This window comes from Triticum aestivum, chromosome 4A (assembly GCF_018294505.1).
Source record: "Triticum aestivum cultivar Chinese Spring chromosome 4A, IWGSC CS RefSeq v2.1, whole genome shotgun sequence".
Lineage (NCBI taxonomy): Eukaryota > Viridiplantae > Streptophyta > Magnoliopsida > Poales > Poaceae > Triticum > Triticum aestivum.
The window spans coordinates 519,583,967-519,598,308 of record NC_057803.1 but is presented as its reverse complement, the minus strand read 5'-3'; positions in this window follow the sequence as shown (position 1 = coordinate 519,598,308).

The following is a 14,342-nucleotide window of genomic DNA, read 5'->3' as shown; positions in this document are numbered from 1 at the left end:
CACGGCCGAACACCACCGTCGCCGCCGTTCGCCACAGCAGCCGTCTCCGGCCACCCCTCGCTCCCCCGACTAGCTCAGAAGCTCCGCCACGACCCCCTCTTCCTCCCCACCGCTCCACAGCTCCCCGGAAGCCCTGCATCGCCGCCACGTCGCCGTTCCCCTCTTCGGGCTCCGACCGTCGTCGCCGTCGAATTCGCCGTCTCCAGCGCGTCCCCGAGCCCGCTAACCATCCCTGCAGCTCCGCGGTGAGCCCCCGGATCGTTTCCCCCTTCTCCCCTGGTCTCTTTCGACCTCTAGGCCCTAGTTCCACCTTGGCTGAGAGCTCCACGCCGCCGGCGATGTCGCCGTCGTGGCCACGGTCACCGTAGCACCCAACAGAGCGCACTATCGTGCTCCCCACCTCACCAGGAGCACGCAGCACGCACTAACGCCTCCCCAAACCCCCTGCAACGTCGATTCCGACCGCACCCGAACTCCGGCAGCCGCAGCCGAGCTCGCCGCCGTCGACTCCGGCCACCCCAGGGCCAGCCACGGCCACCGTCCGACGCGCCGTCGAGCTAGCTATCCAACGCACCTAGCCGCACGCCGTTTGGAGCACCACAGAGGAAACCCGAGGCCCCTGCACGCCGCGGACCTCGCCGGCGACTAACCGCCGGCGGGTTTGACCTGTCCGACCTAAGGTTTGACCCCCCCAGGGTCACTGACGCGTGGGCCCTGTCGGACAGGTGGTTAGTTAGTACTAATTACCGTTAGTCAACCCCCCCTGACACTGACAGTGGGCCCCAGCGCCACTAATCCCTAATTAGGATTAATTTAAACCTGTTAAACCCCCCCTGTCACTGACGTGTGGCCCCCACACGTCAGGTTTGACTTCAGCCAGCCGCAGTTGACCACTGACGTCATGCTGACGTCATGCTGGCGCAATAATTATAATTTCTGGATTTAATTTAAATCAGGAAATTCCAGAATATTATTTAAACTTCAAAAATTCATAACTTTTATTCTGTAACTCCAAATTGGACAAATTATATATGAAAAATGATCAGAAAAATCCAATCTATCCATCTGTACTATTTTCATGCATGATCAAACAAGTTAAATTGATGTTTTAAGCAGAACAAGGATAAGCACTTAAAGAGACCATGTTTGAGTTTGAAATTTGAATCTTTGATTCAAATTTGTTCAAACCCTTCTGGTTTTAGTTGCATTAGCCCAACACACTCATATTGCCATGTTTCATGCATGCATCATATTGTTGCACATTGTTTGGTGATGCTTGTGTATCGATGTCCTTTGCGACAGGTTCTGCCTCCGAGGAGTACCGTGATTACCCTAACGAAGAACCGTATCAGTGCATCGAACCATCAGGCAAGCAACCAACCATTTGATCATATCGATACAATCCCATGTTCTCGCTCCTGCTCTCTTTTACTGCATTAAGACAACGCGTTTCAAACTGTTGTGTGCTACGGTAGTTGAACCCATTTCCTCTGCATGACCTGTCATTGCCACAGTAACTAGATGAAACCCACTAGCATGTGTAGGAGTTGATTGAGCCATGTGTATGTGTTGTTCCTACCTTGCTATGCCTGCTATGCTTAGAGTCGTGTCAGGTCTGGTTCATCTGGGTGATGGGCTAGAGTGAAATGTTAATGTCGGTAATGAGAGTGGTGTGGTGAACACGATTTGGTAAAGGTATCGATGAGAGGCCATGTAGGAGTACATGGTGGGTTGTTTCATTGAAGCCGACCTTAAGCACTGAGATCTGTATGTGTGATTTAAGAATCAGCTACTACCATACATTGGGCCCTGAAATATGACCCCGCTCGACTTCTTATTCACCCTAGCTCTCTGTCCAGGAGTTGCAAGTAGTTTCTGGTGTTTGTAGCCTACTGGAGGCCGTGGACAGCGCTGACCGTAGGGGTGGGCTTCGCAGTATCTCTCACAAACTGCGTTCTGCGTTGGTAGCGGAGGCTGACAAGGTCACCTTTGCTGCATATCATCTTGAAGGCCCCGCCAGTCTATGGTGGGAGAATTATGGAGCCATGCGCCCAGCGGGCCATGTCACTACTTGGGCTGAGTTCAGCGAAGCTTTCCGTGAACATCACATTCCGGAGGGTCTCATGGACCGTAAGCGTGAAGAATTTTGCAATTTCTCCCAAGGCCGACTTTCTGTGGATGTCTATAGCAGGGAGTTTGGTAATCTTGCACGATATGCAACCGAGGAAGTTTCTACTGACGCCAAGAAGCAAGCAAGGTTCCGCAAGGGCCTTAGTCCTGAGCTTCGCCGCGACCTCCGTCTGCATGAGTGCACATCTTTTTCGAAACTTGTCAACAAAGCCATCAGTGCTGAAACTGGTCAGACTGACTATGACGCAACACGCAAGCATGGACGTGACATGGGTTCCTCATCCGGTGCTGGTCCTCAGAAGCGCCGCGTGTGGGTACCCAACACTGCCTTGCCACCCAGGTTCACACCGAGGCCATCTTTCCAGGCGCCTCGCCTCGCTCAACAGTCTGCTCCAGCCAAGCCCTATGGGGGTCCAACCAATAATGCTCCTCCACGTACCAGTTCCGTGACTTGTTTCAAGTGTGGGGAATCTGGTCACTATATGCGTGAGTGTCCCCAGACCAACCCCAATCAATCTGCTAAAGCTGTTGGCCGTGGCAAGCCGACAGGGAAGGTGTTCCATGCTAAACCGGTCACCGCTTCACGTGGCCATGTCAACTGTATCTCTGCCGAAGAAGCTCAAGAAGATCCCAACGTCGTTCTCGGTACGCTTCTTGTTAATTGCCACCCGGCATCTGTTCTTTTCGATACAGGAGCCTCTCATTCTTTTATATCTGAAAACTATGCTCGTTTGCATAACGTTGCATTCTGTGACTTGCCATCCTCTATGGTAATTCAAACTCCGGGATCCAAATGGCAAACTTCTAGAGTAAGCCATGGAAATGAAATCCAAGTCGACAGACTTGTTTTTCTCGCATCTTTGATAGCCCTTAAATCTTCAGATATTAATATCATTTTGGGTATGGACTGGATGTCAGCTCATCAAGCCAAAATTGATTGCTTCTCTAGGACTGTTCAACTCACCCATCCTTCGGGGAAGATAGTCAATGTTTTGACTCGAATAGCCAAGCGACAATTATATTCTCTTAACGCCAGCCCTTTGCCAGACCTTGAGGACGTTCCGGTAGTCCGTGACTTCCCGGATGTCTTTCCAGAAGAATTGCCAGGTGTTCCACCTGACAGGGATGTTGAGTTCGTAATAGACCTCATTCCAGGAACCGTTCCGATTGCTAGAAGACCCTACAAGATGGCACCCCTAGAACTAGCCGAGCTTAAGAAACAACTCGATGAATCCTTGAAAAAGGGTTTCATCCGACCTAGTTCATCTCCGTGGGCTTGCCCCGTCCTATTCGTCAAGAAGAAGGATGGTACGGACCGGATGGTTGTAGATTACCGACCTGTCAACCTGGTCACAATTAAGAACAAATATCCACTTCCCAGGATCAATGACCTGTATGATCAGCTTGCTGGATCCTCAGTCTTCTCCAAGATGGATTTGAGGTTTGGGCTACCATCAAATCAAAATCAGAAACGGGGACATTCCTAAAACGGCCTTTGTTACTCGCTATGGCCAATACGAGTACACCGTCATGTCCTTCGGTTTAACCAACGCCCCAGCCACCTTTTCTCGGTTAATGAACTCAATCTTCATGGAGTATTTGGATAAATTCGTCGTAGTTTATCTCGATGATATACTCATCTACTCCAAGAACGAGGAAGAACATGCCGAACATCTAAGGCTAGTGTTAAAGAAACTTCGAGAGCATCGCCTTTATGCCAAATTTTCTAAATGTGAATTCTGGTTGCCAGAAGTGACCTATCTGGGTCATGTAATATCTGGTAAAGGTATTGCTGTTAACCCTGAGCGAGTTCAAGCCATCCTTGATTGGACTCCACCCGAATCGGTCAAGCAAGTTCAGAGTTTTCTAGGCTTAGCGAGCTATTGTCGTCGCTTTGTCGAGAACTTCTCCAAAGTTGCTAAACCCCTAACCGAACTCCTCAAGAAAGATAAGAAGTTCGAATGGACTCCACAATGTGAGCACAGCTTTCAGGAACTGAAAAGACGCCTGACCTCTGCTCCCGTGCTAGTACCGCCAGACTTCTCCAAGGACTTTGTTATCTACTGCGACGCCTCGCGACAAGGACTAGGTTGCATTCTCATGCAAGATCGACACGTAATTGCTTACGCTTCACGGCAATTGCACCCACATGAGGAGAATTATCCTACTCATGATCTAGAACTTGCAGCCGTAGTCTATGCACTTAAGACCTGGCGACATTACCTCCTCGGTAATCGTTGCGAAATATTCACTGATCACCAAAGTCTGAAGTACATCTTCACCCAACCGGATCTGAATCTCAGGCAAAGACGTTGGGTTGAGTTGATCACAGACTTCGACTTAGGAATAACCTATACCCCAGGGAAAGCCAACGTCATGGCTGATGCGTTAAGTCGTAAATCTTATTGTAACAACCTGATGTTACAACAAAGTCAACCGCTTCTCCATGATGAATTTCGGAAGCTTAACCTTCACATTGTACCTCAAGGTTTTCTCTCCACCTTGGTAGCAAAACCTACTCTTACGGATCAAATCATCGCTGCCCAAAAGCGAGATAAGGGAATATCTAAAATCAAGGAGAACATTGCTAGCGGAGGTGCTAGTTGTTTCTCCACAAATGATCATGGTGTTGTATACTTTGAGAACCGTCTAGTGGTTCCCAAGAACCAGCATCTACGGCAGTTGATCCTTAAGGAGGCTCATGAATCTCCTCTCACCATTCATCCCGGTAGTACTAAGATGTATCAGGACCTACGCCAGAGGTTCTGGTGGACTAGGATGAAGAGAGAAATCGCTCAGTATATTGCTAATTGCGACGTCTGTCGTCGTGTAAAAGCAGAGCATCAACGGCCTGCTGGCACCCTTCAACCCTTAGCTATTCCTGAATGGAAATGGGATAAAATTAGTATGGATTTTATTACCGGTTTTCCCAGGACCAAGAGAGGGAATAATGCTATTTTCGTCGTGGTCGATCGTCTTTCCAAAGTAGCTCATTTCTTACCTGTTCGTGAGAGTATAACCGCTAGTCAGCTGGCAGACTTATACATCTCCCGAATAGTGTCCCTCCATGGTGTTCCTTTGGAAATCAATTCGGATCGAGGAAGTCTCTTCACCTCTCGATTTTGGGAAAGTTTCCAAAATGCTATGGGAACCCGTCTCTCCTTTAGCACCGCTTTCCACCCTCAGTCAAGTGGTCAAGTGGAACGCGTCAACCAAATTCTAGAAGACATGCTTCGAGCCTCTGTTATCTCTTTCGGAATGGACTGGGAGAAGTGCCTTCCATTTGCCGAATTCGCTTACAACAACAGCTATCAATCTAGCTTGGGTAAAGCCCCTTTTGAAGTTCTCTATGGACGACGATGTCGAACACCCCTTAACTGGTCAGAGACCGGGGAAAGACAATTCTTTGGTCCGGATATGATTCAGGAAGCAGAAGATCAAGTTCGTATCGTTCGTGAAAAGTTGAAAACAGCCCAATCTCGTCAAAAGAGTCAATATGATCGAAAACATAAGGCTATGACTTTCGAAGTTGACGAGAAGGCTTATCTTCGAGTCACCCCTCTGAAGGGAACCCATCGTTTCGGTATCAAAGGCAAATTGGCTCCTCGTTACATTGGACCTTTTCGCATTCTTGCCAAACGAGGAGAAGTTGCCTACCAGTTGGAACTACCTCCGCATCTCTCCAGAGTTCACGATGTCTTCCACGTTTCTCAACTCAGGCGTTGCTTCTCGGATCCTATCCGTGAAGTGGACCACGAAACGCTTGATCTCCAAGATAATCTTACATATCGAGAGTACCCCATTCGTATCCTCGATCAAGCCGAACGCACCACGCGACGTCATAACATCAAGTTTCTCAAAGTTCAATGGTCGCACCATTCTGAAGATGAAGCAACTTGGGAAAGGGAGGATCGTCTTCGACTCGAGTATCCCGCCTTCTTCTCAGAGGAACCCAAATCTCGGGACGAGATTCTTTTGAGTGGGGGTGAGTTGTCACACCCTAGCTAGTCATGCATTAGAGTGTTGCATCATGTTTACTCATTCATCAGAAACTTGAAATGGGGATGACAGAACCCCCAGTCCCCTCTGAAACCAACTAGGGCTACTAAAATAATTTTTCAATGAACCTGAAATGCCCTTCTAAAATCCCATCATTTTTGTCTTGGTTCAGAACCTCTGCCAAAAATGGTGCACATTTTCCTAGGCCATCCTAGGGTTTTTGAATTAAATCATAAATATTTGAATTGGGCATTTAAAATAATATAAAATATTTAAATGCCCAAATATCTCCAAACTAAAATGTTTCATGTTGGAAATAATCCAACTATGGACCAGGAGTAGTTTGGTGATTTTTGGAGTTGCCTAGGTATTTTATTTAATTCAACAAAGTTGCAGATATATTAAATAAAAACAGAAAACAGAAAATTAAATAAAAGGAGTAGACTTACCTGGACCTACCTGCCCAGCCCAGCCGGCCCAGCACTATGCTGGCCCGTGCCAGCCAGCTGCTTCCCCTTGCCAGAGCAGGCAGGGAGGTGAGCATGGCGCGCCCGAGCTCACCACGCACCACCCAGCCTCTCTGCATCGCCCGGGTCGCCGTTGCGCCGCGTGGATCGTCTTCTGGTCGTCGCCCCGACCTCGCCGACACCCCATTCACTCTCCCCGGCTCTCCCTCGCTCTCTCTCTCGCTCGGCCGAACACCACCGTCGCCGCCGATCGCCATAGCCACCATCTCCGGCCACCCCTCGCCCCCCCGACCAGCTCAGGAGCTCCGCCTCGACTCCCTCTTCCTCCCCACCGCTCCACGGGTCTCCGGAAGCCCTGCATCGCCGCCACGTCGCCGTTCCCCTCTTCGGACTCCGACCACCGTTGCCGTCAAATTCGTCGTCTCCGGCGCGTCCCCGAGCCCGCTTCGACGCCCACTGCAACCGCGGTGAGCCCGCGGAGCGTTTCCCCCTTCTTCCCTGGTCTCTCCCGACCCCTAGGCCCTAGCTCCACCTCGACCGAGAGCTCCACGCCGCCGGCGATGTCGCCGTCGTGGCCACGGTCGCCGTAGCGCCCAACCGAGCACACCATCGTGCTCCACACATCACCAGGAGCACGTAGAACGCACCAACGCCTCCCCAAACCCCCTGCAACACTGATCCCGACCGCACCCGAACTCCGGCCGCCGCAGCCGAGCTCGCCGCCGTCAACTCCGGCCACCCCAAGCCCAACCACCACCACCAATAGACGCGGCTCAACCTCAGCAACACGTAGATGCCTTCCGCCGTCCATTTGGTCGCCGGAATGGCAAAAAGCACTCTCGCCGCCGTCTCGGATCTCGCCGACGTCATGTCGCCGGTGGGGTTTGACTTGACCGACCTGGGGTTTGACCCCCCAGGGTCACTGACGCGTGGGCCCTGTCGGCCAGATGGTTAGGTTAGCGCTAACTACTGTTAGTCAACCCCCCTGACACTGACAGTGGGCCCCAGCGCCACTAATTAGTAATTAGAATTAATTTAAATCTGTTTAACCCCCCCTGTCACTGACGTGTGGACCCCACACGTCAGGTTTGACCCGAGCCAGCCCTGTTGACCTGCTGACGTCACTGTGACGTCAGGCTGACGCAGTAATTGAATTTCTGGATTTAAATTAAATCAGGAAATTCCAGAATATTAATTAAACTTCAAAAATTCATAACTTTTATTCTGTAACTCCAAATTGGACAAATTATATATGAAAAATGATCAGAAAAATCCAATCTATCCATCTGTACTATTTTCATGCATGATCAAACAAGTTAACTTGATGTTTTAAGCAGAACAAGAAAAGGCACTTTAAAAGGCCATATTTGAACTTGGAATTTGAATCTTTGATTCAAATTTGTTCAAACACTTCTGGCTTTAGTTGCATTAGCCCAACACACTCATATTGCCATGTTTCATGCATGCATCATATTGTTGCACATTGTTTGGTGATGCTTGTGTATCGATGTCCTTTGCGACAGGATCTGTTCCCGAGGAGTACCGTGATTACCCTAACGAAGAACCATATCCGTGCATCGAACCATCAGGCAAGCAACCAACCATTTGATCATATCGATACAATCCCATGTTCTCGCTCCTGCTCTCTTTTACTGCATTAAGACAATGCGATTCAAACTGCTGTGTGCTACGGTAGTTGAACCCATTTCCTCTGCATGACCTGTCATTGCCACAGTAACTAGATGAAACCCACTAGCATGTGTAGGAGTTGATTGAGCCATATGTATGTGTTGTTCCTACCTTGCTATGCCTGCTATGCTTAGAGTCGTGTCAGGTCTGGTTCATCTGGGTGATGGGCTAGAGTGAAATGATTATGTTGGTAATGAGAGTGGTGTGGTGAACCCGATTTGGTAAAGGTATCGATGAGAGGCCATGTAGGAGTACATGGTGGGTTGTTTCATTGAAGCCGACCTTAAGCACTGAGATCTGTATGTGTGATTTAAGAATCAGCTACTACCATACATTGGGCCCTGAAATATGACCCCGCTCGACTTCTTATTCACCCTAGCTCTCTGTCCAGGAGTTGCAAATAGTTTCTGGTGTTTGTAGCCTACTGGAGGCCGTGGACAGCGCTGACCGTAGGGGTGGGCTGTGATGCGGTAGGTACGTGGCACGGTGTACCGAATACCCGTTAGGTATCTCGGGAACCCTGTTCACATCATTCGGGGCCGTATGGGAAACCTCGGCCGGACTCCCTGCGGATGGAACCTGAATAGGCGATAAACCTGGACTAGAGGCTTAAGTGTTTAGGTAGGTCGTGGTCTACACCCACGTCGGCTTTCGCTTGAAGTCTGCCGAGCACATGTCGTGTGCAGACGCTAAGTGGTGGAAACATGTATGAAGAAGTACACCCCTGCAGGGTTAACATGATCTATTCGAATAGCCGCGTCCGCGGTAAAGGACTACTTGGTTGCCTATACAGTTCATAGACAAGCAAATGGAAACTACTAAAAGCCTCAAGATAAGTATGAGTGCTGAGGATGGCTCTTCCATAGGAAGACGGAGGTGGATCCTCGGTAGTGTATTGAAGTGGTGAATAGTGGACTCGTGTGCGCAAAACTATTTCAAGTTGGAGTATCGTAGGATAGTCTAGCCAAGAGTCAAAGCTGGCTTGCTGCAATAACTCCACCAACCCTTCTTGATACTATGCATGTATGTAGGATCTGATGTAAGTCTTGCTGAGTACCTTTGTACTCATGTTGCTATAATCTACATTTTTACAGAAGACGCTGCAACCCCTTCTGATGGGTTCTATGTAGACGTTGACATCAACGAGTAGGCTAAGGACCCAGGTGGTGACCCTGAGCTTGTGAAGGACCACGTAGTATAGCTAGGCTTTCCAAGCCTCTTTTATTTTACTAGTTGTCTGTACTCAGACAAGTTACTTCCGCTGCTGGCTTGTATGACTGTATGACTTGTATGTTGGGTCGTGAGACCCGTACCTTTGTGTATGATATGTATGGCTCCCTGAGCCTTAAATAAAGTACTTGTGTCGTAGAGTCATGTTCTGATGCTTCGTTGTATTTGCACATATCGAGCATATTGTGTGTATGGTTGAAATGCTTGGTATGTGTGGGATCTGACTATCTAGTTGTTTATCTTTAGTAGCCTCTCTTACCGGGAAATGTCTCCTAGTGTTACCGCTGAGCCATGGTAGCTTGCTACTGCTCTGGAACACTTAGGCTGGCCGGCATGTGTCCTTCTTCGTTCCTGTGTCTGTCCCTTCGGGGAAATGTCACGCTTTGAGTACCGGAGTCCTGTTAGCCCGCTACAGCCCGGTTTACCGGAGTCCTGCGAGCCCAGTGCTACAGCCCGGACCCACTTGCTGATGACCGACACGTTCGAAGCTGGGTCATGGATGCCTGTCCCTGTAAGTCTGTGCCACTTTGGGTTTACGACTAGTCATGTCAGCCCGGGCTCTTTATCATATGGATGCTAGCGACACTATCATATACGTGAGCCAAAAGGCGCAAACGGTCCCGGGAAAAGGTAAGACGACACCCGTGGGGATACCGTGCGTGAGGCCACAAAGTGATATGAGGTGTTACCAGCTAGATCGATGTGACATCGAGTCGGGGTCCTGACAACTCTGGTGCGGAACGTGTCCTTGTGGACCTTCGAATTTCAGTAGGAGCTTGATCAGAAGTATCTTGATCATCATCATTAACTTCCTCTCTAGTCGGTGCAGGCACCTCAGGAACATTTTCTTGAGTTGCGCCATTTGCCGGTTCAAGAGATAATACTTCATCAAGTTCTACTTTCCTCCCACTTACTTCTTTCGAGAGAAACTCTTTCTCTAGAAAGGACCCATTCTTGGCAACAAAGATCTTGCCTTCGGATCTGAGGTAGAAGGTATACCCAATAGTTTCTTTAGGGTATCCTATGAAGACGCATTTTTCCGATTTGGGTTCGAGCTTTTCAGGTTGAAGTTTCTTGACATAAGCATCGCATCCCCAAACTTTTAGAAATGACAGCTTAGGTTTCTTCCCAAACCATAATTCAAACGGTGTCATCTCAAGGATTTCGACGGAGCCCTATTTAAAGTGAATGTGGCAGTCTCTAAAGCATAGCCCCAAAAAGATAACGGTAAATCGGCAAGAGACATCATAGATCGCACCATATCCAATAGAGTGCGATTACGACGTTCGGACACACCATTACGCTGAGGTGTTCCAGGCGGCGTGAGTTCTGAAACTATTCCACATTTTCTTAAGTGTGTGCCAAACTCGTGACTCAAGTATTCTCCTCCACGATCTGATCGTAGGAACTTGATTTTCCTGTCACGTTGATTCTCAACCTCACTCTGAAATTCCTTGAACTTTTCAAAGGTCTCAGACTTGTGTTTCATTAAGTAGACATACCCATATCTACTCATGTCATCAGTGAGGGTGAGAACATAACGATAGCCACCACGAGCCTCAACACTCATTGGACCGCACACATCAGTATGTATGATTTCCAATAAGTTGGTTGCTCGCTCCATTGTTCCTGAGAATGGAGTCTTGGTCATTTTACCCATGAGGCATGGTTCGCACGTGTCAAAAGATTCATAATCAAGAGACTCTAAAAGTCCATCAGTATGGAGCTTCTTCATGCGTTTGACACCTATGTGACCAAGGCGGCAGTGCCACAAGTATGTGGGACTATCATTATCAATCTTACATCTTTTGGTACTCACACTATGAATATGTGTAGCATTACGCTCGAGATTCATTAAGAATAAACCATTAACCATTGGAGCATGACCATAAAACATATCTCTCATATAAATAGAACAACCATTATTCTCGGATTTAAATGAGTAGCCATCTCGTATTAAACGAGATCTTGATATAATGTTCATGCTCAAACTTGGCACTAAATAACAATTATTGAGGTTCAAAACTAATCCCGTAGGTAAATGTAGAGGTAGCGTGCCGACGGCGATCACATCGACCTTGGAACCATTCCCGACGCGCATCGTCACCTCGTCCTTCGCCAGTCTCCGCTTATTCCGCAGCTCCTGCTTTGAGTTACAAATGTGAGCAACTACACCGGTATCAAATACCCAGGAGCTACTACGAGTACTGGTAAGGTACACATCAATTACATGTATATCACATATACCTTTCGTTTTGCCGGCCTTCTTGTCCGCTAAGTATTTGGGGCAGTTCTGCTTCCAGTGACCAGTTTCCTTGCAATAAAAGCACTCAGTCTCGGGCTTGGGTCCATTCTTTGGCTTCTTCCCGGCAGCTTGCTTGCCGGGCACGGCAACTCCCTTGCCGTCCTTCTTGAAGGCTTTCTTACCCTTGCCCTTCTTAAACTTAGTGGTTTTATTCACCATCAACACTTGATGTTCCTTTTTGAGTTCTACCTCTGCTGATTTCAGCATTGCAAATACTTCAGGAATGGTCTTTTCCATCCCCTGCATATTGAAGTTCATCACAAAGCTCTTGTAGCTCGGTGGAAGCGACTGAAGGATTCTGTCAATGACCGTGTCATCCGGGAGATTAACTCCCAGCTGAGTCAAGCGGTTATGTAACCCAGACATTGTGAGTATGTGCTCACTGACAGAACTATATTCCTCCATCTTACAGCTGAAGAATTTGTCGGAGACTTCATATCTCTCGACCCGGGCATCAGCTTGGAAAACCATTTGCAGCTCTTCGAACATCTCATATGCTCCGTGTCTCTCAAAATGCTTTTGGAGCCCCGACTCTAAGCTGTAAAGCATGCCGCACTGAACGAGGGAGTAGTCATTGGTACGTGCCTACCAAGCGTTCATAACGTCTTGTTCTGCAGGGAGAACAGGTGCGTCACCCAGCGGTGCTTGTAGGACATAATCTTTCTTGGCAGCTATGAGGATGATCCTCAGGTTCCGGACCCAGTCTGTGTAGTTGCTTCCATCGTCTTTCAGCTTGGTTTTCTCTAGGAACGCGTTGAAGTTGAGGACTACGTTGGCCATTTGATCTACAAGACATATTGTAAAATTTAGATTAAGTTCATGATAATTAAGTTCATCTAATCAAATTATTCAATGAACTCCCACTTAGATAAACATCCCTCCTGTAATCTAAGTATAACATGATCCGAGTTAACTAGGTCGTGTCCGATCATCACGTGAGACGGACTAGTCAACGTCGGTGAACATCTTCATGTTGATCGTATCTTCTATACGACTCATGCTCGACCTTTCGGTCTTTTGTGTTCCGAGGCCATGTCTGTACATGCTAGGCTCATCAAGTCAACCTAAGTGTTTTGCATGTGTAAATCTGTCTTACACCCATTGTATGTGAACGTTAGAATCTATCACACCCGATCATCACGTGGAGCTTCGAAACAACGAATTGTCGCAATGGTGCATAGTTAGGGGGAACACTTTCTTGAAATTATTATGAGGGATCATCTTATTTACTACCGTCGTTCTAAGCAAACAAGATGCAAAAACATGATAAACATCACATGCAATCAAATAATAATAGTGACATGATATGGCCAATATCACATAGCTCCTTTGATCTCCATCTTGGGGCTCCATGATCTTCTTGTCACCGGCATGACACCATGATCTCCATCATCATGATCTCCATCATTGTGTCTCCATGAAGTTGCTCGCCAACTATTACTTCTACTACTATGGCTAACGCGTTTAGCAATAAAGTAAAGTAATTTACATGGCGTTTCTCAATGACACGCAGGTCATACAAAAAATAAAGACAACTCCTATGGCTCCTGCCGGTTGTCATACTCATCGACATGCAAGTCGTGATTCCTATTACAATAGAATGAACATCTCATACATCACATATATATCATTCATAATTCATCACAACTTTGGCCATATCATATCACAAAGCACTTGCTGCAAAAACAAGTTAGACGTCCTCTAATTGTTGTTTGCATGTTTTACGTGGCTGAAACAGGGTTCTAGCAAGAACGTTTTCTTACCTACGTGAAAGCCACAATGTGATTTGTCAACTTCTATTTACCCTTCATAAGGACCCTTTTCATCGAATCCGCTCCAACTAAAGTGGGAGAGACAGACACCCGCCAGCCACCTTATGCAACTAGTGCATGTTTGTCGGTGGAACCGCTCTCACATAAGCGTACATGTAAGGTTGGTCCGGGCCGCTTCATCCCATAATACCGTTGAAGCAAGATAAGACTAGTAGCGGCAAGAAAGTTGACAACATCAACGCCCACAACCAATTGTGTTCTACTCGTGCAAGAGAACTACGCATAGACCTAGCTCATGATGCTACTGTTGGAGAACGTTGCAGAAAACAAAAAAATTCCTACGGTTTCACCAAGATCCATCTAGGAGTTCATCTAGCAACCAGTGATCGGATTGCATCTACATACCTTTGTAGATCACGCGCGGAAGCGCTCAAAGAACGGGGATGAGGAAGGCGTACTCGACGTGATCCAAATCACCGGAGATCCTAGCGCCAAACGGACGGCACCTCCGCGTTCAACACACGTACGGTTAGCGTAACGTCTCCTTCTTCTTGATCCAGCAAGGGGGAAGGAGAGGCTGAGGGAGATGGCTCCAGCAGCAGCACGACGGCGTGGTGGTGATGGAGCTGCAGTACTCTGGCAGGGCTTCGCCCGAGATGCTCTCCTGTCAATAACCAACAGCAGGATCTGGATACCCATGTTGGCTCCCACATGCTCCTCGATGATCTCATCGGATGAACCACGATGTTG